The sequence below is a fragment of the Chiloscyllium plagiosum genome, unplaced genomic scaffold, assembly GCF_037043375.1.
Source record: "Chiloscyllium plagiosum isolate Xiang-an unplaced genomic scaffold, Cpla_swu_hap1 HiC_scaffold_49, whole genome shotgun sequence".
Taxonomy (NCBI): Eukaryota; Metazoa; Chordata; class Chondrichthyes; order Orectolobiformes; family Hemiscylliidae; genus Chiloscyllium; species Chiloscyllium plagiosum.
Genome location: NW_028270187.1, coordinates 23,350,275 through 23,378,054, shown reverse-complemented (window position 1 = coordinate 23,378,054; position 27,780 = coordinate 23,350,275). Strand labels below are relative to the sequence as shown.

Below are 27,780 nucleotides of genomic sequence, written 5' to 3'. Positions count from 1 at the left end.
ATGAATGCATTACTCCTGCACCGATTCCTTGAGGCTCTATTTCATGTTTTTTTTGTTTCCAAAGAAGAGCGTGATACAATGTGCTTAAGATCTCAGATGTTGTGTAAAGGAGTGAAAATGGGGTGTTTATGTACTGATTCAGATGGCATTGATTCATCAATCACAGCTATTCAGTCATGAGTAGGGAGGCAATCCCCTCCATGAATAGAGGAAATCTACTGCAGAGCTCACACAAAGGGAATTCTTACCCTCAGCAAACTCTCCCATCACATTACCCAACAAATCAGCTAAAGCAGGACACACTGCGCATGTTCTCGCCAACAAAGGGACTCCGGGTGATTGATGTCAGCACCGGACCAATGAAAGGACGGTGGGCGGAGCTGGATGACCTAGCGGGATGTTGGTCCTCCAACCAATCAAAGTGAATGTCGGGCGGAGCTAAACTAAACCATGTGATCACTCGCGCGCGGCGCAGAGTCGCTGTAATGAATGTTCGGGAAGTTATGGAAAGAAAGGATACGGTAAGGAAAGAAATAAACAGGGAAACGGGAGAAAAACTGTGTTGCTATTAGCGGAGAGGTTTTACAAACAAATTGTGCACGTCGGAAAACACAAATTTGAACGTCCCAGTCCCGTGTTTGCAGTAAATGGGGAATTGCCTCAGCACGGCTGCAGGCCTGAGTGAGCGCCGCCATCTTTATTCGGGACAACGATTCACTGGACATGTGCGGAGCCGCCATCTTTGTAGGGGGCAAGGTGCAGCCAGGCGCATGTGCAGCCTTTCTCTCGTTTAGAGTCATTGGGATCATAGCAGCCAACACTGCTCTGATTCACCTCTGGGCTCCCTCATGACCACTTTGTCAATATCTGGCTTCCTCAGTCTCGAACCATGGGTGTACTTTTGGTCTGTTTACTACTGTATTATTACTTTTATAGACCTTTGCAAATGAGTTTTTCGCTGTGGCCCAGCCCCTGACCATGTGCTGCTCGATTATCAGATTACTTTTTTCTTGAATATTTTTGACAGTCAAGAATTCTTTTTTCCAACAAGCAAGTGTATTTTCCTTCCATTTCTGACTATCAAAACCTGCACCGTTTTCATTCCCTGTAATCCATTTTGCACTCCATGAAACATCAACTGTGTTTCTCCTTCCACAGATAGCAGTGATTAATGCCAAAGCCCTGTTGCTTGTGGAGAGGGTGATGTTTGACTTTCTTGTACAGCTGCAGTTTGTGTGGGGAAGGTGCTCCTACAATGTGGTTGGGTAAGTGGCATTATAGATTATTCATTCAGCAACAGTGATGATTTGAAAATAATGTCAAATCAACAACAGTTTGTATTTTTATTATCATGCTTATAATTTCACAAAAATACTATTGAGAACTTTAGACATAAGGCCAGAGATGGAGATATTAGGTCAGGTGACCAAAAGTAGGTTTTGAGGGATGTCTTAAAGGTGGAAAACAGACCTGTGAGATTTTGGTTGCAAATTTCAGACCATGCTGCTTCAGCAACTGTAGAAACAGCCACACAGGTGAAGTAATGAATTAACAAATTGTTGGGAGTCTCAAAGAAAATGGGTTGTCGAGGTCTCAAAGTGTGTGTGGTGCAGGGAGCTAGGGATTATCACAGCCAGGAATTAAATCAAGTGTGAGAAATTTAAATTGAGGGATATTGGCCACATGCTGGCAGGTGAGACTAGATTGGGTTGGGATATCTGTTTGGCATGGATGGGTTGGACCGAAGGGTCTGTTTCCATGCTGTACATCTCTATGACTCTATGTTGTTGCTTATGAATAGGAGACTTTTGATGAATCAACAAGCAGATATTTAGATGTTCTTGAGATTACAGGGAGGTTGAATATGGGAAGCTGGCCAGGGAGTGAGTTTGGATAATGAAGTCTAGAGATAGCTCATATACTTTCATCACATTGTGTTGAGACAAGGGTGAAATCAGCTCGAAATAGTGATCTTGGAGTGGGGCTGAGCTATCACCCTCACCTCACCGCTGGGATTCAACTGGTTGTCAGTTTGTGAATCAGGCGGTGACACAATCGTGAGCTTATTGGCCCTGGTGGAGCCTAAAGTTGCAGAGCAGCTGTTGCTTGGTAGCCCTGGTGATGACATCTTCCATCACTTTACTGCTGATCGAGTGTAGACTGATAGATGGAAATTGCCTGGGTTGGATTGGTCTGTGCTTTTGTGTTGAACATCCCTGGGCAATGTTCCACATTGTCGGTAGATGCCAGTGCTGGAGCGGTACGTGGCTCGGTGGGTGGCAAGTTCTGGAGCACAAGCCATCAGTATGATTGCCAGAATATTGGCAGGGCCAGTAGCCTTTACACTACTTAACCATTTCTTGATGTGATTCAAACTGAATCGAACTGGTTTAAAACTCACATCTGTGATGTTGGAAACCACTGGAGAAGGCTGAGATGGATCATCCCACTTTGCACTTCTGGCTGCAGATTGCTGCAAATGCTGTCATCTTATCTGGTGCATGGGTATGTGAGGCCCCTCCATCAGTAAGGGTGGGGATTTCTGTGATGCTTCCCCCAGTGAGTTGTTTAATTGTCCATCACCGTTCACAACTGGATGTGGCAGAACTGCAGAGCTCCGATCTGTTGCATTGGATGTTGGAACACTTAGCTCTGTTGCTTGCTGCTGATGCTGTTTGATATGCAGGTAATTCTGTTTGATAGCTTCACCAGATTAGCACTTCATTTTTAGGTATGCCTGGTGCTGCTCTTGGCAAGCCCTCCTTTACTGTCCATTGTGATGGGTGAGAGCAGGATTTACAAACCCATGAGATTACAGATTGTGCTGGAGTACAGTTCTGCTGCTGTTGATGTCCCACAGTACCTTATAGATACCCTATTTGAGATTCTACATCTCTTTGAAGTCTGTCCCATTTAGAACGGTGATAGTGCCACTCAACACAGCGGAGGTTTTCTCAACTTTAAGGCAAGGCATTGTCTCCAAAAGGAACATGTGATGGTCGTTCTTACCGATAACTGTCATGGCCAGACATATCTGCAGCTTGTCAATTCATAACAATGAGATCAAGTATGTTTTTTTCCTTCTTGTTGGTTCCCTCACCACACGCTGCAGACTCAGTTGAGCAGCTATGTCCTTTAGGACCTGGCCAGCTCAGTCAGTAATTCTGTTGCAGAGCCAGTCTCGATTGTGGACATTGAAATCCTGTACCCAGAGTATGTTTGACACCATTTTGTTGCCTCAGTGCTTCCTCCAAATGTTCAACATGAAGGAGAACTGATCCATCAGCCAAGGGAGGACGGTACATGGTAATCAGCAGGAGCCATGAGACTCCCAGGGCGAATCCTCCCTGTCTGTACACCACTGTGCCACCACCTCTGTCTGGTCTGTGCTGCCGGTGGGACAGGACATATCCAGAGATTTTAGGAGAAATTGAAGACTGCAGATGCTGGAGGTCAGAGTCGATAGTGTGGTGCTGGAAAAGCACACCAGATCAGACTGATGAAGGGCTGAGGCTCAAAACGTCGATTCTCCTGCTCCTCTGATGCTGCCTGACTGTTGTGCTTTTCCAGCACCACACTCTCGATATCGAGGGATGGTGATGGTGGTGTCTGGTCATTGTCTGTAAGGGATGATTCCGTGAATATGACTATGTCAGGCTGCTTCTTGACTAGTCTGAGGTACAGCTCTCCACATTTTGGCACCAAAAACCATATGTTAGTGAGGAGGACGTTGCACCATCGAGAGGGCTGATTCTGTGGTTGTAATTTCTGGTGCCTTGTTAGATGCCACATGGTCCATCCAGTTTCATTCCTGTGTTGAGACTTTGCAGTGATTAGTACAGTGAGTAGCTGGCTGGGCTGCTGTCAGGTTGGCAGGATTTCTTTTTTACCATTGACAATGGTTTCATGGAAATCAGGAGATTCCTAATTCCAGTTATTTTTTCGTGAATTCAGATTCCACCATCTATAAAGATGGGATTCGAACCAGGACTTCAGTCGTTTGTTTTAATATTCTGGATAAAAGCTAAACACATCAGGTTTGTTCACTCATTTTAAATAACACTAACCCTGGATTTGTTTCTTTGTAAAACACTGTCCATCATCCTGTCTCCTCTATCCTCCCCTCCAATAACATGAGTGAGGAGCACATGGAGTTTCTCTGTCACCATGACTGAGATAATCCGATCTGCTGCTTCCCTCCCTCCCACTAGCCCACCGAGCCAAACTGCCTCACGTGGTGTTCCTGGTTTTTGTCCTAAACCTACATCTTTCTCCAGTCTCTTGTTAAGCCTTATCAGAGCTCATCTTTACAATTTACCCAAAGCTTGCTAAACCACAGACTTTCCAACACTCTGTCTCCTCCTCCTCCTCACCGATTCACAGATATTGTTCCTTGTTCTGGCTGTCTGTCTTTTCTGGTTATGCCCTTCTCTCCCCTTCTTTGAAAAACTTCCTTTTGACCTCATGGTTTTTGGAAAATCCTGCTCCATTTCCACTCTCTCTTTCCTTTCTGAATTCCTTGCATTTGGTGTCCCTCCAGTATCTACCCTTGCTCTCTCCTGTATCTCATCTACATACTGCCAGGAGTTGACATTGTGAAAAAGCACCATGTTAGGTTTCACATGTACATTGACACTGCCCAGCTCTCCCTCCCCACCATCCCTCTCCATTGTTCCACTGTTACTCAGTTACCAAACTGCTTATCACATTCCCACTACTTGATTAGCTGCAGTTTCCTCCAATGAAACATTGTAACGGTTAAACCCATTGCCTTCAGTTGTTATTCCAAACTCCTTTCTCTTACTGCTGAGCCTCTCCCTCTCCCTGGTAACTGTCTGAGGCAGAAATACGTTCTTCACAATATTGCTGTTATATTTGACCCTAAGGTGACCTTCTGACCAGACATCTGCACAATCCCAAACACCAGGGAATTCCAATCTCTTAAACATTGTCTGTCTCCACCTCACCCCAGCTCCATTGCTACTGAAACCCCTTACCCACCTCTGTGTCGCCTTAAACTTGACGAATCTGAAGCAGAACCCTTGATTCCGCGACTGACCCAGAATCTGGTTCCAGACTCCCTTTTCAGTATTAACACTCGGAAACATCCACTCAGTATTTAACCTGTCAAACCCCTTAAGAATCCCATCTGTCTCAATGAGATCACCTCTCTTTCTCCAAAATCCAATGAGTAGAGTCCCAACCTGTTCAGCCTTTATTTAAAAGATAATCTCTCCAAACCAGGGATCATCCCAGTGAATCTTCCCTGCTGAAAAATGTGTTGCTGGAAAAGCACAGCAGGTCAGGCAGCATCCAAGGAGCAGGAGAATCAATGTTTCGGGCATAAGCCCTTCAGCTTATGCCCAAAACGTTGATTCTCCTTCTGCTTGGATGCTGCCTGACCTGCTGCGCTTTTCCAGCAACACATTTTTCAGCTCTGATCTCCAGCATCTGCAGTCCGCACTTTCTACGAGTGAATCTTCCCTGAAATGCCTCCAATAAAGTGACACATTTCCTTATCTAAAGGGACCAAAACTGCTCACTTTACTCCAGATATGGTGGTCTCACCACCACTTCCTCACGTTACTCTCGGGTATATACTCCAAACTCTCATACTGAAAACCCTCTGAACAAAACACTCCATTCCCCTTCCTGATGACCTGTTGTAACTATGTACAGTAATCCTGCGCCAGGAGGAGGGGATGGTGTGGGTTTCTAACTTGAACGGAGAGTGACAGATTTTATAAACTTGTATTACAGGATATTACAGGTGGACATTCAGATGGTAATCTCAGTAAATGTTCTGCCAAACTCTGAATTACTCAGTACATCAGGACCTGGATATTCGCATTGTGAGTATTGCGTTCCAGATCAATCCCTTTTGCTGCTTAAAAATTCTCCTTTGAATCATCACATTCTCTCAAAAGGTCTCCCCAAACCTTCAATGTGTCATGTAATCCTTTTATGATGACCTGATGAGTGTAAGGTTTATTATTCGGATGTGTAATTTTTGTACAAGGATGTCACAGAGAGGGAGCAGAATATTCTTAAAGGGGAGAATAACCATTTTGAGGGGAGGCTGTTGTTTAATGGTATCAATGACATAGGAATAGAAGAGTTCACATTGTTGGATCATTCGAATCTCTTGTGGGGTAGAATTGACCTCCATCAGAAGGATGGATTGTACCTGCACTGAAAGGGAAGAGTTGCTAGTGCTATTCAGGAGGCATTAAACCAGTGAAGGAATGGAGGTATACTCAAAGAGAGAGTGAGGAAAGAGCCAAGTCTGAGGCTGGTACAGTTCAGGCGTCAAACAGTCAAGGCAGGCAAGGGCAAGGCACAGAATGAGGTCGGACTGAGCAGTTACACTGCATTTATTTCAATGCAGGAGGCCCGATAGGTCGGGCAGAGGAGCTCAGGGTATGGTTTTGAACATGGCACTGGGATATTACAGCAATTACAGAGGTATGACTTAGGAATGGTTAGGACCAGCAGCTTAATGTTCCAAGGTATAGATGCTATAGCAAGGATAGAAAGGGGGCAACAGAGCAGGGGGGTGAGATGGTTTTGATGAGGGATAACATTATGGCTGGGCTTCAGGAGGATATTCCTGGAAGTACATCCAGGCAAGTTGTGCAGGTGGAACTGAGAAATAAATAGTCAGCCGGGAATTGAGAAGTAAATTTACTAACAGATCACTTATCTGTAAGAATAGTATGATTGTATACAAGACTTGACCTTTTTAACTTCACTCACAGGATGAGGGTGTCACTGGCTGGGCCTCAAGGGCAGTTAAGATTCAACCACGTTGCTGTTGGTCTGGAGTCACATGTAGGTCAGACCAGGTAAGGATGACAGATTCCTTCCCTGAAGGATATTAGTGAATCTCATGGGTTTTTTTTTTTGCAACAATCAACAATGGATTCATGGTCTTTAATAAATTCTAACTTCCACACTTTTATTGAATTCACATTCCACTGTCTGCTGTGACGGGATCCAAACTCGAGGCCCCAGAACGTTATCTGGTTGTCTGGATTATCCATCTAGCGATAGTATCACTAGACCATTGGGCAGGGTGAGTGACTGAGGTATCAGTGGGGCAGCACATCAGCACCAAATATCCCATGGTCTCTGTGGAACATAGAAAGGGCTGGGGAGGGAAATATATCCCTGGTGGTGGGGTCTGACTGTAGGTAGCGGAAATTGCAGAGGTTAATGCGCTGTATCTGGAGATTCGTGGGGTGGCAGGTGAGGACCGGTGGATTATATTCTTATTGTGGTTGGAGGGGTGGGGGGAAGGTGGAGGTACGGGAAGTGGAGGATATGCATTGGAGGGAATTTTTGATCACGTGGGAGGGAAATGCAGTCCTTGAAATAGGAATCCTTTCTGGGATGTCCTGGAGTAGAATTGCTTCTACTGTGAGCAGATATGGCAGAGGCGGAGGAATTGGGAGTACAGGTTCATGTTTTTACAGGAATATACTCAAGGGAAATCAGATGAGCAAAAAGGGAACATGAAATATCTCAAGGAAATGGTTTAAGTAGAATCCAAAGCGATTCTACAAATATATCAAGGATAAAAGAAAAAACAGACAAAGAATACAACTTCTTAAAGATCAAGAAGGCCATCTGTGGAACAACAGGAGGTGGGAGAGATACTATGCTACTCTTTTCTGAAGAGTTTGGAGAACTTGATAGTTAACAACAGTGATAACTTGAAAAGTGTCCATGTTACAGAGGATGTGATACTGGATGTCTTAAATGGCATCAAGGTGGATAAATCCCTGGGTCCTGATCAGGTGTATCCCAGAAATTTGTGGAAAGCTAGGAAAGCAGTGCCCCTCCCTGAGGTATTTATATCATCGTTTGTGACAGGTGAGTTGCTGGAAGACAAGTGTTGTTATTTTAAAAAGGTGGTAAGGAAAGGCCAGGGAACAAGAGAACAGGCAGCCTGAAGTCAGTGGTAGGCAAGTTGTTGGAAGGGATTCTGAGGGATAGGATTTACATGTATTTGGAAAGACCAGGAAAGATTAAGGATAGTCAACATGACTTTGTGTGAGTAATTCTCTCTTTCTAACTTGATTGAATTTTTTTGAAGATGTGACAAAGATGATTGATGAAGACAGACTGTGGACGTTGTCTATGTGGACACTGAACGATGTTCCACAAAGCAGACTGGTTAGCAAGGTTAGATAACATGGAATGTTGGGAGAACTAGCCATTTGGATACAAAACTGGCTTGAAGGTAGGAGGCAGAGGGTGGTGATGGAGGGTTGCTTTGCGACTGGAGGCGTATGAGCAGCATTGTCCTGCAGGAATGGATATTCGGTCCTCAAATAAATGACTTGGATGTGAATATATGAGATATAGTCAGTGGGTTTACAGAAGACACCAAAATTGGAGGTGTAGTGGACAGCGAAGAAGGTTAGTTCAGAATACAACAGGATCTTGTTCAGATGGAACGAAAAATGGCAGACTGAGTTCAATTTAGATAAATGTGAGCTATTGTATTTTGGAAAGGCAAATCAGGGCAGGACTTATACACGTAATGGTAAAGTCCTTCGCAGTATTGCTGAACAAAGAGACCATGGCGTTCAGATTCATTGTTCGTTGAAAGTAGAGTCGCAGATAGGCAGACTAGTGAAGGTGGTGTTTGGTATGCTTATATTTATTGGTCGATGCATTGAATACAGAAGCTGGGACATCATATTGTGGCTGGACAGGACATTGATTAAGCCATTTCAGGAATTCTGTTTTAAGTTCAAAATCCCCTGTTCTGGGAAGGATGTTCTGAATCTTGAAAGAGTTCAGACAAGATTGACAAAGACTTTGCCAGGGTTGGAGGATTTGGGCTACAGGGAGAGACTGGGGCTATTTTCCCTGAAGAGTCAAAGACAGAGGTGACTTTATGGAGATTTATAAATCGTGAGGGGCATGGATACGGTGAACAGCCAGGGTCTTCCCCCCCCCCCCCCCCCCCCCCCCCAGGTGAGGTGGGTCCAAAACAAGAGCAAATGGGCTTAAGTTGAGAGGGCAAAGATTTAAAAGGGATCCAAGGGGCAACGTTTTCAAGCTGTGTGTGGTGTGTGTGTGAATGAGCTGCCAGATGAAGTAGTGGAGACTGATACAGTTACAACATTTGAAAGGCATCCGTGAATGGGATGGGTTTTGAGAGATAGGGCCCAATAGCTGGCAAATGGGACTCCAGTAGTTTAGGATTCCGAGTCGGCATGAACGAATTAGACCGAAGGTCTGTTTCTGTGCTGTCCATCTCTATGACACTAATAAATTAAGATGCGTTCCTCTTTTGTGGAGAGCTAGCAGAAGCACAGATAATTGTCCTTGGAGCTGAGACGGTTAAGCAGTGATTTGGACCAGGTGCAGATTTGTTTCCAAACAATTAATTTGCAGAGAGAGAGGAATTGTTAGCACGATCACAATTTTTCGTAACTACTTTCAGGTAACTGGCAAATAAAGCAGAGTGAAAATGGGAACATTATTTCACTCAGTAAGTTCTGCGCACCTGGAATAGGCTGAACGGCAGCTGGACACAGATTCAGCAGGTGTTCTCAAACAGATTTATAATTTTACTTTTTAAGGAAGGACTTAGTGGGCTTTGGGCAAGTGAGAGGGGAGTTGGGACAGATTTGCAGCATCTCCAGAGGGAGAGAGTACAGTCCCAATGGGCTGAATAGCCCCAGCCCCTGTGCTCTGTGATACTGCCCCATTCACTGTGAATGATGAAGCTCATTCCAGGGCAGAGAGAGAGAGAGGATCCCACCACTCACCTCACAATGGGGCCCGGCTGATTGATCTCAAACAAGTACACTGTTTCGGAAAGCGTAGGAGGTCACCCTCTCAGGGGCATATCGCACTGACAAGCAAGGTACTGGTACAGAGACTGGCTCCAATGTAATGTGAGGTATATGAGGTTCCTGGTGATCGATGGTGATAGCAGATTCTCTGGTATAGGGCACAGACTGCCGTTTCTGCAGCTGACAGTGAGACATCAGAATGGGTGGTACCTCCCTGGTGTCAGGGACAAGGATGTCTCGGAGAGGGAGCAGAGTATTCTCAAAAGGGAGTATGATCAGTGGGAGCTCATTATACATTCGTACCAATGACATCGGAAGAGGAAAGGATGAGGTTCTGACGAGAGAATATAGCAAATTATCCTGGAGGATAAAAAGTAGGTCTTCGTGGGTAGTAATATCTGGATTACTCTTTGTGCCGCATGCTAGTGAGAGTAGGAACAGCAGGATAGAGCAGATGAATGTGTGGCTAAGGATCTGGTGCAGGGGAGAAGGATTGCCATGTTTGGATCATTGGAATCTCTGCTGGGTTAGAATTGACGTGCATAAGAAGGATGGATTGTACCTGAATTGGAAGGTGTCTAATATCCAGGCAGGGAGATTTGCTAGTGCTACTCAGGAGGCATTAAGCCAGTGAGGGAGTGGGGGGTAAACCTAAAGGGATAGTGAGAGAAGAGGTATGTCTGAGCCTGGTACAGTTGAGAAGTTAGACAGTCAAGGCAGGCAAGGGCAAGGCACAGAACGAGGTGGGACAGAGCAGTTTCACTGCATTTATTTCAGTGCAAGAGGCCCGTCAGGGAAGGCAGATGAGCTGAGGATATGGTTTTGAACATGGGACTGGGATATCATGGATATTACAAAAACGTGGCTCAGTGATGGATAGGATTGGCAGCTTAATGTTCTAGGGTGCAATGGGAAGGATAGAAAGGGGGACGAGAGGAGGCAGAATGGCGTTTTGGATTAGGGATACCTTTATGGTTGTGCTCAGGGAGGATATTGGGAATATTTCCAGTGAAGTTACTTGGATAGAATTGGGAAATAAGAAAGGGATGATCACCTTGTTGTGGTTGTCTGCTTGGGTTTCGTCTGGTTGCTCTGGTTTCCTCCCACTGTCCAAAGATGTGTAGGATGGGTGGGTTATCCAGGCTGAATTGCCCATAGTGTTCAGGGATGTGCTGGCCAGGTGGATTGCTCATTGGAATTGCAACATTATAGGGGTAGGGTAGAAGGCTCTGATGTTCAGTGTGGATGTGATGGGCTGAATGGCCCGCTTCCACGCTATCTGGATTCTCTGATAATTCTACTAGCTTTAAAATAGTTACAGAAAATAATAGACCAGATCTAATAGGTAGCCTTCTAAATTGGACAATTTCGATGGCACAAGGTAAGAACTTGCAAAATTTGTTTGCGGGAGGTTATTTCCAGGGAAAGGGATGGCTGGACAAAAGAGTAACCAGGCAGAGAATAGCAACCCTCAAAAATCAGTAAGGCTGTCTATGGAACCGCAGGCGGTGGGAGAGATTCTGTAAGTATTTCACATCAGTTTTTACTGAAAAATGATATGGAAGCTAGAGAGTTTGGAGAAATAAATAGTGATAATTTGGCAATTGTTCATATTACAGTGGAGGAGCTACTGGATGTCTTAAAAAGCAGAAAGGTGGATAAATCCCAGGAATCTGAGCAGGTGTATCCCAGAACTTTGTGGGAAGCCAGGGAAGTGATTGCTGGGCCCCTCACTGAGATATTTGTATCATCGATTGCCACAGACAAGGTGATGGAAGATGGGTGCCATTATTTGAGAAAGTTAAAAATCACACACCAGGTTATAGTCAAACAGGTTTATTTGGAAGTGTGCTTCCAATTAAAACGTTTGGACTATAACCTGGTGTTGTGTGATTTCTAACTTTGTACACCCCAGTCCAACACTGGCATCTCCAAATCATTATTTGAGAAAGGTAGTAAGGAAAAGCCAGGGAACTATAGACCGGTGAGCCTGAAGTCAGTGGCAGGCAAGTTGTTGGAAGGGATTCTCAGGGACAGGATTTACATGTCATTGGAAAGGCAAGAAAAGATTAGGGATAGTCAGCATGGCTTTGTGCATGGAAGTCATTAACTTGGACTTGAGAAAGACACAAGGTTCCACATAACAGACTGGTTAGCAAGTTCAACACCATAGAATACAGGCGGAACTAGCTATTTGGATACAACATTGTTTGGAAGATCAAAGAGTCATAGATGTACAACACAGAAGCAGAGACCCTTCGGTCCAACCAGTACATGCTGACCAGATATCCCAACGCAATGTAGTCCCACCTGCCTGCACCCGGCCCATATCCTTCCTATTCATATACCCATCAAGATGCCTTATAAATGTTGCATTCGTCCAACTTCCACCACTTCCTCTGGCAACTCATTCCATACACGTACCACCCTCTGTGAAAACGTTGCCCCACAAGTCTTTTTAAAGTCTTTCCCCTCTCACCCTAAACCTATGCCCTCTAGTGCTGGGATCCACCACCCCAGGGAAGAGACTTTGTCTATTTATCCTATCCATGCCCCTCATGATTTTAAATACCTCTATAAGCTCACCTCTCAGCTTCCGACGCTCCAGGGAAAATAGCCCCAGTCTATTCAAAATCTATTCAACCCCCAGCTGAGCTCAAATCCTCCAATCCTGGTAACTTTCTTGTAAATCTTTTCTGAACCCTTTCAAGTTTCACAACATCCTTCCGATAGGAAGGAGACCAGATTTGTACGCAATATTCCAATAGTGGCCTCACCAATGCCCTGTACAGCCACAACATGACCTCCCAACTCCTGTACTTAATGTTCTAACCATATGCCGCCTTCACTATCCTATCTACCTTGGCTACACTTTGAAGGAGCTATGAACCCGCACTCCAAGGTCTCTTTGTTCAGTAACACTCCTCAGGACCTTACCATTAAGTGTATAAGTCCTGCTAAGATTTGATTTCCCCAAATGCCACTCCTCAGCCCATTCACTCATCTGATCAAGATCCCGTTGTACTCTGAGGTAATTGTTTTCACTGTCCACTACACCTCCAACTTTGGTTTCATCTCACTAACTATGCCTGCTATGTTCACATCCAAGTCATTCATATAAATGATGAAAAGTAGTGGATCCAGCACCGACCCTTGTGGCACTCCACTGGTCACAGGCCTCCAGTCTGAAAAACAACCCTCCACCACCACCCTCTGTCTTCTGCCTTTGAGCCAGTTCTGGATCCCAATTGGCTAGTTCTCCCTGTATTCCATGAGCTCTAACCTTGCTGAGCAGTCAGTGTCTTGGTGGAGGGTGCTTTTAGGACTGGAAACCTGTGGTGAGCAATATGCTGTCAGGCTGGGTGCTGGGTCCACTGCTTTTTGTCATTTATATCAATGATTTCCATGTGAATATAGGAGCTATGGTTAGTAAGTTTACAGTAGACACCAAAATTTGAGGTGCAGTGGACAGTAAAGTTACTTCAGAGTACAATGAGACTCCGATCAAATGGGCTGAGGAGTGGCAGATGAAGTTTAATTTTGATAAATGTGAGGTTCTGCATTTTGGAAAAGCAAATCAGGGCCGGACTTCTACACTTAATGGGAAGGTCCTGGGCAGTGTTGCTGAACTAAGAGATCTTGGAGTGCAGGTTCATAGTTCCTTGAAAGTGGAATCATAGATAGGCAGGGTAGTGAAGAAGGTGTTTAGTATTCTTGCCTTTATCGGTCAGTGCATTGAGTACAGGAGTTGTGACGTCATTTTGCGGCTGTGCAGGACATTGATTCAGTCACATCTGGAATTCTGCTTTCAGTCCTGGTCTCCCCACTATCGGAATGATATTGTGAAACTTGAAAGGATTCAGAAAAGATGTGCAAAGATGTTTCCAGGGTTGAGGGATTGAGCTAAAGGGAGAGGCTGAATAGGCTGAAGCTGTTTTCACTGGAGAATCGGATGCTGAGGGGTGACCATAGAGGTTGATAAAATCGTGAGGGGCATGGATAAGGCAAACAGCTAGGGTCTTATTCATGTTTAGGTGAGTCCAAAACTAGAAAGCACAGGCGTGAGGGAAAAGATTGAAAAGGGATATTAGGGGCAAAGTTTCAAGCTGAACGTGATACGTGTATGGAATAAGCTGCCAGAGAAAGTGTGGACGCTGGTATAGTTACAACATTTAAAACGCATCTCATTGGATATGTGATTGGGAAAGGTTTAGAAGGCTATGTGCCAAGTGCTGGCATATGGGACGAGATTAATTTAGGATATCTGGTCGGCATGGACAATTTGGACTGAAGGGTTTGTTTCTGTGTTGTACATCTCTACGACACTAATAAATTAAAATTAAGATAGGTTTCTCTTTTATGGAGAGTTAGCAGAAGGTCAGACAATTCTCCTTGGAGCTGAGAAGGATAAGCAGTGATTTTGACCAGTAGTTGATTTGTTTCCAGGATATTTCATTTATAGAGAGACAGAGTGAGAAATTTTTAACGTCACAATTTTTAGTAACTACTTTCAGGTAACTGGCAAATTATGCAGGTTAAAAATGTGAAGATTATTTTACTCACTAAGTTCTGAGCATCTGGAACAGTTTGAAAGACAGCTGAATGCCGATTCAGTAGCTATTGTCAAAACAAATTTGAAATTTAACTTTTTAAGGAAGGATTTGGAAGGCTATGTCCAAATGGGAGGTGAGTTGGAACTGACTGGTACCATCTCCAGAGGGAGAGAGTACAGCCCCAATGGGCTGAATAGCTCCCAGCCCCTGTGCTCTGTGATACTGCCTCATTCACTGTGAATGATGAAGCTCATCACAGGGCAGAGCTGTAGAGATGTACAGCATGAAAATACACCCTTTGGTTAAACTGGTCCATGCTGACCAGATATCCCAACCTAATCTAAGTCCCATTTGCCAACACTTGGCACTTATCACTCTGCACCCTTCCTATTCATATACCCATCCAGATGCCAAATGGTATAATTGTACCAACATCCTCCACTTCCCGACAGAAGATTCCATACACGCACCAACCTCGGTGGGAAAAAAAATTGCCCCTCTGATCCATTTTAAATTCTTCCCCTCTCATGTTAAACCTATGCTCTCTCATTCTGGACTCCCCCACCCCAGGGAAACGACCTTGTCTATTTATCCTACCCATGCCCCTCATGATTTTATAAACCTTTATGAGGTCACCCCTCAGCCTCTGATGCACCTGGGAGGATCCCACCACTCAGGTCACAATGGGGCCTGGCTGATTGACACAGCTTCAGACCAATCGGAGAGTTGGCATGATCCTCCAGCCAATGGGAGTGAATGAGGGGTGGGTCCAGCAGGCCAACACATGACCATCAGCTTTGCAGGCGCAGTGTCACTGTGAGGGGAGACTCAGTGAGTGTGAAGGGAGTGGGAGAGACAGCAGAGACTGGGAGAGAGATGGAGTTAGTGTGGACTGGGAGGGTTGATAAACACTGTTTCAGTCTGCTAGAGCTGAATTAGATACTCCGGGTAAATTGAAAGAACTGTGGATGCTGTAAATCACACACAACAACTGAAAGTACTGGAAAAGCTCAGCAGATCTGGCAGCATCTGTGAAGTGAAATCGGTTCGCATTTTGGATTCGGTGACATCCTCAGGAACTGATGCTACTGAGAAAAAAATGTTGGTTTTTATGCAGAAGGTAGGGGTTAAGGAGTAAATGATAGGGGGGATAGAGTCCAAAGAGAGAGATAGGAGCAGTTGGACAAAGGAGTGGATAACGATCTGAGGGGGAGGGTGAATAGCTGCTTATGGGGACTGTTAGTGGCTAACCATAGGTAGTGTGTAATGCCAGGCTATGTAATAAAAAGGCCTGGTGTGTGGGGTAAGGGGCAAAGACACTAGGACGTGGGAGAGTTCAGGACCTAAAATTATTGAATTTGATGTTGAAGCCAGAGGATTGTAGGGTCCCTGACTGGGAGATGAGGTGTTGTTCTTCCAGCTTGTGTTAAAGTGTGGCGCTGGAAAAGCACAGCAGGTCAGGCAGCATCCAAGGAGCAGGAGAATTGACATATTGGGCATGTAAGCACTTCATCAGAAATGTGGGAGTTGGGGGAAGAGGGCTGAGAGATAAATAGGGAGGGGTGTTTGGGGTTGGGGGGAAGGGAGCTACGAAGAGACTAGGTAGATGTAGATGGGGTAGTGGTGAGAGGGTGGAATGGATAATTGGGAAGGAAGATGGAGAGGTGGGACAGTTCAGGAGGCCAGTGCCGAGTTGGAGGGTTGAGTCTGTGATGAGGTGGGGGAGAGGAGATGAGGAAACCTTGATGCCGTGTGGTTGAAAGGTTCCAAGGTGGAAGATGAGGAGTTCTTCCTCCAGGCGTGGGGTGGCTTGGATTTGGGGGTGGAGGACACCCAGGACTTGCATGTCCTTGGCAGCGTGGCGGCGGAGGTGATGTAGCTGAAGTGGTCGGCCACAAGGTGGTGGGGTTGGTTGGTGCATGTGCCCCAGAAATATTCCCTGAAATATTCCACAATTTGGCGTCCTGACTCCCCAGTGTAGAGGAGACCACATTGAGAGCAAAGGACACAATAGTTGAGGTGTTTGGGTGGGCAGGGAAATTTCTGCTGGATGTGGGAGGATCCTTTGGTGCCTTGGATGGAGGTGTGGGCACAGGTTTTACACCACATGCAGTGGCAAGCAAAGGTGCTGGGAGTGGAGGATGGGTTGGTGGGGAGCGTGGACCTAACGAGGAAGTCACAGAGGGAATGGTCTCTGTGGAATGCTGAAAGGGGAGGGGAGGGAAACATATTTCTGGTGGGGTCTGATTGTAGGTGGTGGAAATGGCAGAGGATGATGTGTTGTATCTGGGTGGAAGGTGAGGAGTGGGGGGATCCCATCCTTGTTGGGGTTGGAAGGGTGGGGTTCAAAGGCAGTGATGTGAGAAGCGGAGGAGATACACTGGAGGGCATTGTTGACCACATGGGAGGGGAAATTGCAGTCCTTGAAATAGGAGACCATTTGGTATGTTCTGGAGTGTTCTGCCAGCTTGTATCAAGCTTCACTGGAACACCGCAGTAAGCATGAGACAGAGATGTTGGACAGGGAACAGTCTTGTGTGTTAAAGTGACAGGCAACTTGAAGCTCCGGGACCTTTTTGCAGCCACAATGTAACTCATCAGTCACCATTTCCACCACCGCTACTGAGATGCTACCAGGTTCCTGTCTCCTCCACTAACAGCTTTCCACCCTTCCACCAGATCGTTATTCACTCCTTTGTCTTTCCAAATGTTCCTGTCTCTCTTTGCACTCTGTCCCCACCTATTATTTACCCTTTAACCCCTATCTCCTGTAGTCCAAAGATGTGCAGGTTCAGTGAATTGGCCCAGCTAAATTTCCCGTAGTGTTCAGGGATGTGCATTAGTCCGGGGAAATGGAGAGTAATAGGGAGGGGAATGGGTCTGAGTGAGATGAACTTCGGAAGGTGGGTGTGTAATTGTTGGGCCGAAGAGCCCGTTTCCACGCTATAGGGATTCTACTTTTCCCAGCTGTTTTCGGTTCTGATGAAAGGTCACAGAACCCGTGATGACCCTTGGTGTTTGCAGGAGGCGGAAAGGGGAGAGTGGCAGCAGAAACCGGATGAGATGTATCAGTGTAGACTGGGAGGGTTTAGTCATACTCTGTGCAGGTCGTTAATCTGAATTAGAAAATCCTGGTCCCACATTTGCAGCAAAGGGGAAGATGGCTTGGGCCTCATGCAGTGAGAGGTCCTGGGTTATGGCCGCCATCTTTATTTGGGGTAAGGTACAGCAAGGCGCATGCACATGTCCTCTTTTGGGGGGGGGGGGGGGGCGGGGTGATTTCAAGAGGAGTGTTTACACATCAAACACATACCAAGAGAAGTGTTCGCCTTCACTATTCATCTTGCACTGATTGTGAGCTTTGTTTTGCGAATTCATTTTCTAGGATATTAATTGAGAATAATTGAGACTGGGATCTCAAAAACAAGTTTCTACAGTCAGCGGAGTCATCAGGATCTGAATATCATTGGCATTTAACTATGGAACGAGAAAGGTTTGTTCAGTCTGGGAAAATATCACCAATAGTTTTGTCAAGCAAAAAGCAGAAAGATGTTCAAGTTCATGGTCAGATCACCCTTTGGGTATGTGTTCAATTCTTGGCCCTGCAGCTGTGGAAGGAGGTATTGGCCTGAGAGAGAGCACAGATTTATCCAAATGCCAGATTTAGTCCCAGTCACCCACTTCATGATGTTAACTGTAAACTCCCTACTTCCAATTCCCTGCAAGCTTCTCATTGAATTTCCTTGTGGACTCAAATTCCAGCACCATTTCAGGTGGAACATTCCAGATTCTGACAACTGTCTGTTCATCCAGAAACTGCTGAAGTCCATGTTGACTCTGGGGTTACAAAGGGCTGAACTGAAAGATGAGATGCTGTTCCTAAGCTCCCATTGAGATGCGTTAGAACAGTACAGGAGGCTGAGGGCAGTGTAGGTATGAGCAGACATTGAAAATGACAGGGCTGTACTGAGAGTGCTGCTTGGCTCAATGAGAGTGTTTTGGAGTTGGGTGTAAACAGAGTGAGGTGAGACTGGGAGAAGGTGAAGCTGAAACTCAGGTTTAGTTCAGGCCATTCAATAATTCACGTGGTCCCAATGGGAACAACCAATTTCTCAGTGATACCTGCGGAGTATTTAAGTTTTTAAAGTATGACATATCTACTGACGTAAAGATTTTTTTTATTATCATGTACATGTTTGAAGTGAAGGAAGGTTGCTCACTCATTTAAATTTTCTTAATGGGAGTAACGAGATGAATGTAGAGAGATGTTGTGATAGGAGACCTCAGACCCGTGGTGTGGTCCTCTTGTACAGTGTGGGAAATAAGGGACGTTCCAGTGTGCCTGACGGCTATGTGTGCTGCAAGTGTGTCCATCTGCAGTTACTGGGAATCTGCTTTTCAGACCTGGAGCTGTGAGTGGACTCACTGTGGAGCATCTGAGAATGTTATGGACAGCACGTTTAGTGAGTTAGTCACACTGCAGGTGAGGGCTACACAGGCAGAAAGGGAATGGGTGACCATCAGATCAAGTAAAAGGCTCAGGAAGGGAGTGCTGGAGTTCCCAGGTGGTCATCCCCTTCTCAAACAGATACTGTATCCCGCTTGGGATTCTGTAAGGGCGGGAATGGGTGGGGTAGCTTCTCGGGAAATCAGCACCAGTCAGGGTCATGCCACCACAAAGAGCTCCGCTGCACAGAGCGGGAGGAAAGAGAGGAAACACGGCTATAGTAACAGGGGATTCAATGCTCAGGGTTAGGACGGGCACTGCTGTGGCCACAGACGTGAATCCAGGATGGTATGTTACCTCCATAAAGCTTGGATCCGCGCTATCATGGAGCGGCTGCAGGACTTTCTGGAGCTGGAGGTTAAACAGCCCGTGGTGTGGAACACACAGATACCAACGACATCGCTAAACAGAGGGATGAGGGCCTGAAAGCTAGATATAGGGAGAGCAGAGATGCATTAACCGAGCTGGAAGTTTTTGTTGCAAATGTTTCGTCCCCTGTCTTGGTGACATCCTCAGTGCTTGGGAGCCTCCTGTGAAGCGCTTCTGTGATCTTTCCTCTGGTTGCCAGTTCCAGCTGTCCGCTGTCGTGGCCGGTGTATTGGGTCCAGGTCGATGTGTTTGTTGATGGAGTTTGTGGATGAATGCCATGCTTCTAGGAATTCCCTGGCTGTTCTGAATTCCTAGAAGCATGGCACTCATCCACAAACTCCATCAACAAACACATCGACCTGGACCCAATATGTCGGCCACTACAGCGGACAGCTGAAACTGACAACCGGAAGCGGCAGGGACAGGCCACTATAAACACTGGAGGAAACACCACAGAAGCGCTTCATAGGAGGCTCCCAAGCACTGAGGATGTCACCTAGCCAGGGGACGAAACGTTTGCAACAAAAACTTCCAGCTCGGCGAACAGAGCCACAATAATGAGCACCCGAGCTACAAATCTTCACACAAACTTTGAAGAGATGCATTAAAATGTAGCTCCTGAAATGTAATAAGGTCAGACTTACTCCCAGTGCCATGTGCTAGTGAGAGGAGGAATAAGAGGGTAGATCAGCTGGATGTGTGGCTGGGGAAATGGTGTACCAGAGAAAGGTTTAGATTCTTCAGGCACTGGGACTGTTTCTGGGTGAGTCCTATGCCAGCCTGACCGGTTACCCCTGGGCAGAGCTGAGACAAATCTGATGGGGGCTTTTGCAGTTCCATTGGTGAGGTTTTACCTAGTCTGGCAGGGGGTTGGGAACTAAAGTGTCGGCTTAGATGGGTACGATTCAGGTCAGGGAATGGGAGGTAGAATATTAGTGATGTAGTCAGCAGCTCAGAGAGCCAAAGAAAAGGAGGATTAAACGAGGATTGAGTCCCTCTTCAGCCATCAGTCCTCTCAGAAATGTGAGTCAACAAAATATGGAGCTGTGTACATGTCTATGACTCTATGTGCTTCAGCAAAATGGTGGAAATCTGCAATAAGAACATAAATTGCTGGACATCCTCAGCAAGTCTGTCAGCATCTGAAATGGTGACAGATGCCGGAAACATTGCAGCCTTGCAGAAGTGTTTAGATGATCACACCAAGATGTTACACGGAGTGCCAGAACGTGGGACTAGAATAAATAGGCGCTTGATGACCAGCATGGATACGATGGGGTTGGAAAGTTCATGTTTTGGGTCAGGACTATTCATCCGGTCTGACAAAGTGTCCTGACCCAAAACATCAACTTTCCTGCCCCTCTGATGCTGCCTGACCTGCTGCACTTCTCCAGATCCACATTGTATAAACTCTGACTTCCAGCATCTGCAGCCCCTAATGATCTTCACATCCCAGGACTCTGGCTGGTGACCCTCTCTCTCAATAACCAGGATAGCTTTCCTTGGGAAAGGGGAACAAAGGTACACGCAGTACTCCAGGTGTGGTCTCACCAAGGCCCTTCCAGAAAGGGATTCCTGCTCCTGTACTCGAATCCTCTCACTAGGAAGGTCACACATCATTTACATTCTCCACTGCTTCCCACTCCTGCCTGCTTCTGAAAAGAGGGAATCTCAGAGAAACATGGAATAAAATGGGGTCAGAGTCTCTGTTATAAAACTGTTGAACACAATGCCCCCATCAAGTGCACGTGCCTGGTGTGATCATCTAAACACTTCTTCAAGGCTGCAATGTTTCCTGCATCTGTCACCATTTCAGATGCTGCCAGACCTGCTGAGGAGCTCCAGCACTTTGTTTTCTCTGTTGTAGAGTACTGAAAGGGGGGATTTGTAGTTGAGAAATTCACATTGAATTTCATGTTCAATTTTGATGCTTACTGGATCCATGCCGATCTGAATATCATTGGCCTTTTCATTTGGAAGGAAAGGTGTGCATTCTGCTCGTGGACGAATATCTCAATTGTCAGCATGACTGGAAAAAGTACTGAGACAGTGAAGTCTGTGTTAGCGGGGACTGTGGAGAGAAATTTCATTGGTTTTTGAAAGTCTAAAAAATCATGGCACATTTCCCAGGAACAGTTAAGTCACAGATTGGTTTTGTATGAGGGCAATTTACCATGAAACCAGAAAGACAAAAGGATTCCTGCATCATGGAAAAAGCTATGAAAATGGGATTGTTGTAACGGAGTGAATTATCGATCATGGATTGTAATCCATTGGCGTTGTCACGTCGGTTCCAGCACCGTGGGGAAACACGGGAAATGTGATGGATGCAGTGTAGGTTTCAGTTATTAAACTGGAAAGGTGCAGAAGAAATTTACAAGGATGATGCCAGGTCTCAGGGGTCTGAGTTACAGGGAGAGGTTGGATAAGCGAGGACCTTTTTGTTTAGAGCAAAGGAAACCGAGGGGGAATAATTTACAGAAGTGTATAAGATCATGAGAGGCCTGGGTAAGGTGAATGCACTCAGTCTTTTTCCCAGGGAACCAAGGATTGGACGGCATCAGATTATGATTAGAGGAGAAAGAATAAAAGGGAAGCTGAGGGGCAACTGTTTTACACAGAGGGTGGTATGTATATGGAATGAGCTGCCAGTGGAAGTGGTTGAGGTGGGTACACATAACAGGTAAAAGGCATTTGGACAAATACATGGAAAGCAAAGGGTCAGAAGCAGATGAGCCAAGTTAGCGTGGATGGACATTCTGGTCGGCATGGGCAGATAGGGCCAAAGGGCCTGTCCCTGCTGTAGGATTCTACAATTCTAAGTGTATTTGCTATTTCTCCCACTAAGTCTGTTGGTACCCTGGGATGTATTCCACCAGGGCAATGAGACTTGTGTACCTTTAGCTACATTAACTTGCCCAGCTCTAACTCTTTCATGATAATGGTTGTTTCAAAGTCCTCACCTTCCTCGGTATGCTTATCAATTACTGGCATGTTCTTCGTATCCTCCACTGTGAATACTGACTGCTGTGTACTCATATTCCTGAACCCTGCTGGATAGGAATAACTAGGCACAGAACTCTAAGAGGTCTTCTTTGAGTCTTTATTGATGAGATATGGCAGTTACCTGGATAGTGTACATGCAAAACACCTCCAGGCAGCATCAGGTAACTCCCCGCCTGTCCGATGTGCCGCTCCCATTCTTATACCTTTGTGGTTTGGGACTTCGAATAGAGACTGTCTCTCAGTATTATCTCCATGGCAACGGCAGTTAGAAAGTCTAGTTCAGTTTAGCACTTTGAGGTTAAATCACATACCCCTCCCCCACGGCCCCGTGGCTCCCTCAAGTATCTGACAGACGCTTCAGTTTCAGTGGGGCCGTCTATCAGGATTCTGATATGGAGGAGCTGGTGTTGGGGTGGGGTGGACAAACTTATAAATCACGCAACAGGTTATAATCCAACAGGTTTATTTGACAGTACAAGCTTTTGGAGTGTGCTGTGATTTGTAACTTGATCAGGATTATCTCTATGGTAACAGTGAAGTGCTTCAACAATTACAGAGGCCATATGTTCCCCACACAATAGGTTCCCCTCTAGCAGTGTAAACTGCTATTCCGGCCCTGGGGATAGCTGCTCATCACTTTTCTCCCCCAATCCCATCTAGCTCTCTGTTGATCTTTGAAGTTTTTGTAATCTCCTAATTTTTTTCTTGGTGTCTTTGCCAATTTGTATGCCTTCTATTTCACTTTGATAGACTTCCTTATTTCGTTAGACACCCATGGCAGATTACTCCCTTTCCAGCAGTCCTTCCTTTTCACTGACATGTGCTTTTGCTGAGCACTTCGAAAAATTCTTTGATATTCCTCCACTGTCTGTCAACTGTCCCACCATAAAGTCTTTGCTTCCAGTTGACATGAACCAACTCCTGCCTAATCCTATTGTAGTCTCCTTTGTTTAAGTACAGGATCTTGGGATTTGATTTAATCTTCCCACTTTCCATCTGTGTTCTAAATTTAACCAGACTTATCACAAATCTTTTATCAGATTACGAGGTGAGGCGATGTTTCCTGGGTGTTTTGGGTTTAATTGTCAGAGACCTTGGCTTTGTAATAAAATACAGGATAGATATTCACAACGGAGTATTCTGGACGCTGTGAATGTACGACACAATCTAAAACCATAAATCACTGTCTGCCCTCAGTTAAAATTGCAAAATAATTATCTCCTACATGCTTCCTCACTATCTAAGTTTGGAATGCTAATCCACCTAACTATCCTGCTTTTTCCGAAAATCTTTGGTGAAGCCTCACAGTGGTTAGCACTGCTGCCTCACAGTGCCAGAGACCCGGGTTCAATTCCCGCGTCAAGCGACTGACTGTGTGAGTTTGCACGTTCTCCCCGTGTCTGCGTGGGTTTCCTCCCACAGTCCAAAGATGTGCAGGTATGCTAAATTGCCCGTAGCGTTAGGTAAGGGGTAAATGTAGGCGTATGGATGGGTTGCGCTTCGCCGGGTCGGTGTGTACTTGTTGGGCCGAAGGGCCTGTAATGTAATCTAATCTAATCTAAAGGTGGTGAGTTTTGGATTCAGCTTTCCAGTTATTACCGTAAGAAGATAAGCCCTGGGCACAGGATAAGCAATGCAGCCCCTCGAACCAGCTCCACCATTTAATACTGCGATGATTGAGCTCACCTCGGTCTCAGCTGGATTTTCCCCCCAGCTCTCTCTCACCCTTCAACTCATTGCAAATTAAAAATCTGTATCTCTTCGTTAAATTTGCTCATGTCCTGGCATCCACTGCATTTTGAGTAGCGAATTCCACAGATTCAAACACATCGAGATAGGTATATTCTTCTTCATGAGAATAGAATAGTCCCTAAAATACAGAAACAGGGTATTCACCCATCAAGTCCACACCCTACGATGAGCATCTCATTCAGACCCATCCATTCCCTGTTACTCTGCATTTCCCAATGTTAATTGCCTAACCGGCTCATGCCAAATTGCCCACTGGGTCCATGCATGACCAATCCACCTCACCTGCGCATCTTTGGACTGTGGGAGGAAACTGGAGCACCGAACAAAACCATGCAGACACGGGGAGAATGTGTAAACTCCACACATTTGCCTAAGGCTGGAATCAAACCCGGGTCCCTGATGCTGTGAGGCAGCAGTGCTAGCCACTGAGACACCTCTGCTTGAAATCTGCTTCCCCTTATTAACCTCCCCACCATGCAATTGGCTGAATGTGTATTTCTTACGTCAGAAATCGGGTTGTCTAAGCGGATGTCTCAGTAAAACCCAGTGACAGTCCAAATGTCCTGTGTGTCTGAATGGGGATCCTATACACAACACCCACCAGCCCACACTTTCTTTCACTTTTCAGAGACAGTTCTCCAGAGGCTTCATGGGGACTACAACTCCAACAATCCCTGAGGCAGGGACCACACGTGTGCGGGGAAAACCAGCACTGGACATGTACAGAATGTGGGTGAGTTTTGGAGCATTTGCTTTGGGGTAACTAGCGGAAAGCATTTCACACTTTGGCTGGCGAAGGGACGCATCTGCTTGTAGTATTGTTGGGGGGTCAAAGTGTCACTACACCCACTTGGGACCAAGTTCCATTCGCAACTTGTCATAACGTTGGGAGTCAACCAATGAGGAAACAAAGAAAGATCTGACCCATTCTCCCAGACTGAAGGTTGCTCTTCTGTCCAGGATCTGCCATCTCCCTTTCTGTTTCCTTTTGTTTCATTCTGCTGTTACATTATTGACTTGCAGCAACTGAAGGGAAAGGAAGTGAAACCAGAAAGGGTGCAGCATCTAACCAGGGACGGGAAGTGGTGGCATGGATCTGTTTATCAGCAACTCCATGAGAATGTGGAGGGTGTACATTAGGGGGTAGCAGAGTCAGAATGATGGGAGAGAGTAAGTGGGCTGGAGGGTTACAGCTTTGGGGGAACAAAGGGGAAAAATATTCCAGAGATACTAGAATTGTCTGTTCTGAATTTCTAATCTGTACCTATTCACTTATACAGTGTGCTAGATGGTGAAGATTTGTGGACTGAAATCTCAAAATCATGTGCCAATCATGATTGAGTTATCCAGAATTTGACAAACCAAAGATGTGGAATTACTCGGCCAAAATCCTGCAACACTCTCCCTCCCAGCATTGTCGGTCTATCTGCGCCAAATGGACTGCGATTGGTACAAGATGGCAACTCACTACCATCTTCTTAAGCGTACCTAGAGATGGGGAACAAATGCTGGCTGAGCCCATATCCTGGAAACGGTTTCTATCTCTAGTTGCTGAAACCCAGTTGATATTACTGCAGGATGATGAGGGATGCTGACTGCCTTGTCCAGGAGGCAGCACCATCACATTTCCCCTGCCTACACCTACACAGTAACACAACAACATCACTGGAACAAAAGGCAGTGAAGCCAAAGGAGGACTTTGATATAGAGCTGAAAATGTGTTGCTGGAAAAGCGCAGCAGGTCAGGCAGCATCCAGGGAACAGGTGAACCGACGTTTCGGGCATAAGCCCTTCTTCAGGATATAGTTCTTCGAGGTAAAGTCATCAAAGGGGATTGGAACACAGCAGGAACAGGAGACTGAGCTGGATTGTCAGCTGTTTCCCATTGAATGGTGGAGCACAATCGAATGACCGCCTCCTGCTGCTATCTTCCAAGTACGTATATAGCCATGGAGCCCGGGTAGGAAGAAGTAGGTAGGGCAGAGATTCTCCAGGAGATTGCATGTCCACATCAGTTTTCAGTGAGGGATGGTTTGATGGATTTTATTTAACATTTGTCTTTTACATTTAAAAAAAACAAATTTGCTAACCTTGTATTAAAGTTTATTCCACAATAAATAAAAGTAAAAGAATTGAAAATATCTGAATATAACAGTTTTTAAAATTTCAAATGCCATTTAGAACAAAATCCTGTCTCTTCCTGGACAACATCACTTTCTAGTTACTCAAATTCCAGGGAAATGTTCCCTCCCTGTCTGAACCTTTGGTTTGATTTAATTGCTTTTCAGTTCTCATACTGTGAGCTGTGAAGCGCTCTTTGTTCCCCATTTCTCCTACCCAGGAGTGTTATCTCACACAGCTGAGCAACCTTTCCACCATCAACATCATCTTTACACCATTTTGGTTCACATATAATCACCAGCAATAAACCATTTGTGTAACCAATTGAATATTTATAAACAAAGCCCATTATGGGCAAAGCCAACCATTACAAGTGACAGAGTGGGAAGGGACTAAATCAAAGTAGATTTGGGGGGAGGAGGGGGCAGTGATGGAGATAAAGCACTGCATCCCATGTGGTGCCCACCTCCATCTAAAGGCATCGAAAGCATTGATACACACCACATGCTCCTTCTCCAAGGACACTCTGCTGTTAAGCCTTTATCCTTAATCATAGAATAGAATCCTAACAGTGTGGAAGGAGAAGATTGGCCCATCAAATCCCACCGACCACCTGAAGAACATGTCAGCCAGTACACTCCATCCCTGTAATACTGCATTTCCCATGGCTGATCTACCTAGTCTGCACATTCCCGGACACTGTGGGCAATTTAGCACGACAGATCCACCTAACCTGCATATCTTTAGACTGCGAGGAAACCAGAGCACCTGGAGTGGACACACACCATCATGGGGAGAATGTGGGAACTCGACATTGACCAAGGCTGGACTCCAACCTTGTACCTGGTGCTGTGAAGCAGCAGTGCTACAATTACAATTTAAATCAAAACAGACGATCCCTGCTCATTGTCACATTGTTGTTTGTGGAGCCTTGTGCCCAGAGAGAGACCCTGAGGTTCAGAAAGTGGCAATATAAATTCAGTCAACTCCAGCCCAGTTAATGTGATTAACAATAACATCGATACTCCAACAGTGTCATTATGAACAAGGTCCAGTCCTGACTCTGATGAACAGTAACTCCAGAATCAGAGTCCTGCAGTGATATGTGAACTCTACCCCACACGGAGCAGGGGGATGACCACTTCCCTGTGTGCACTCACTGGGCTGTCAGTCATGTTGAAGACTCAGCAAATCCCTTGTCACACAGAGAGGGAAACAACAACTACCCAGTGTGAACCCGCTGGGGTCTCAGCAGGCGGGATAAATCACTGAATCCCTTCTGACACATTGAGCATCTGAATGGCCTCTTCCCTGTGTGGGCTCGCTGGGGTCTCAGCAGATCAGAAGACTGAGTGAATCCTTTCCCGCACATGGAGCAGGTGAATGGCCTCTCCCCCGTGGGAATGCACTGGTGTCTCTGCAGGAGAAAGATTTGAATGAATCCTTTCTCTCACACAGAGCAGATCTAAGTCCTCTACGCAGTCTCTGGTGCCTCATCAGATTGCAAGAGTCGAGTAAATCCCTTCCCGTACATGGGGCAGGTGATCAGCCTCTCCCCATTTTGATTGTGTCAGTGAGTGTCCCACTGGGAGGGGTAAGTGAATTCCTTCTCACAGTCCCCACATTTACACGGCCTTGCCCTGGTCCTGTCACATTG

The 27,780-nt window shown here is 45.8% G+C and overlaps 2 long non-coding RNA genes across 4 annotated transcripts in view; one reads left to right on the top strand and one right to left on the bottom strand.

Annotated features, from left to right (window-relative positions):
- LOC148135658 (uncharacterized) overlaps window positions 1-27,780 on the bottom strand; it is an 830,866-nt gene that overhangs the window by 739,631 nt on the left and 63,455 nt on the right. The gene's annotated exons all lie outside the window — the stretch shown is intronic.
- Window positions 482-26,134, top strand: LOC148135659 (uncharacterized). 2 transcript variants are annotated; one of them, XR_015755052.1, is made up of 8 exons: window positions 482-521; window positions 1,159-1,265; window positions 3,955-4,037; window positions 5,761-5,852; window positions 6,759-6,845; window positions 17,754-17,861; window positions 24,631-24,735; window positions 25,283-26,134. It is a non-coding gene; the product is annotated as an uncharacterized LOC148135659 (long non-coding RNA). The 2 variants fall into 2 exon arrangements; XR_015755053.1 differs by lacking the exon at window positions 17,754-17,861.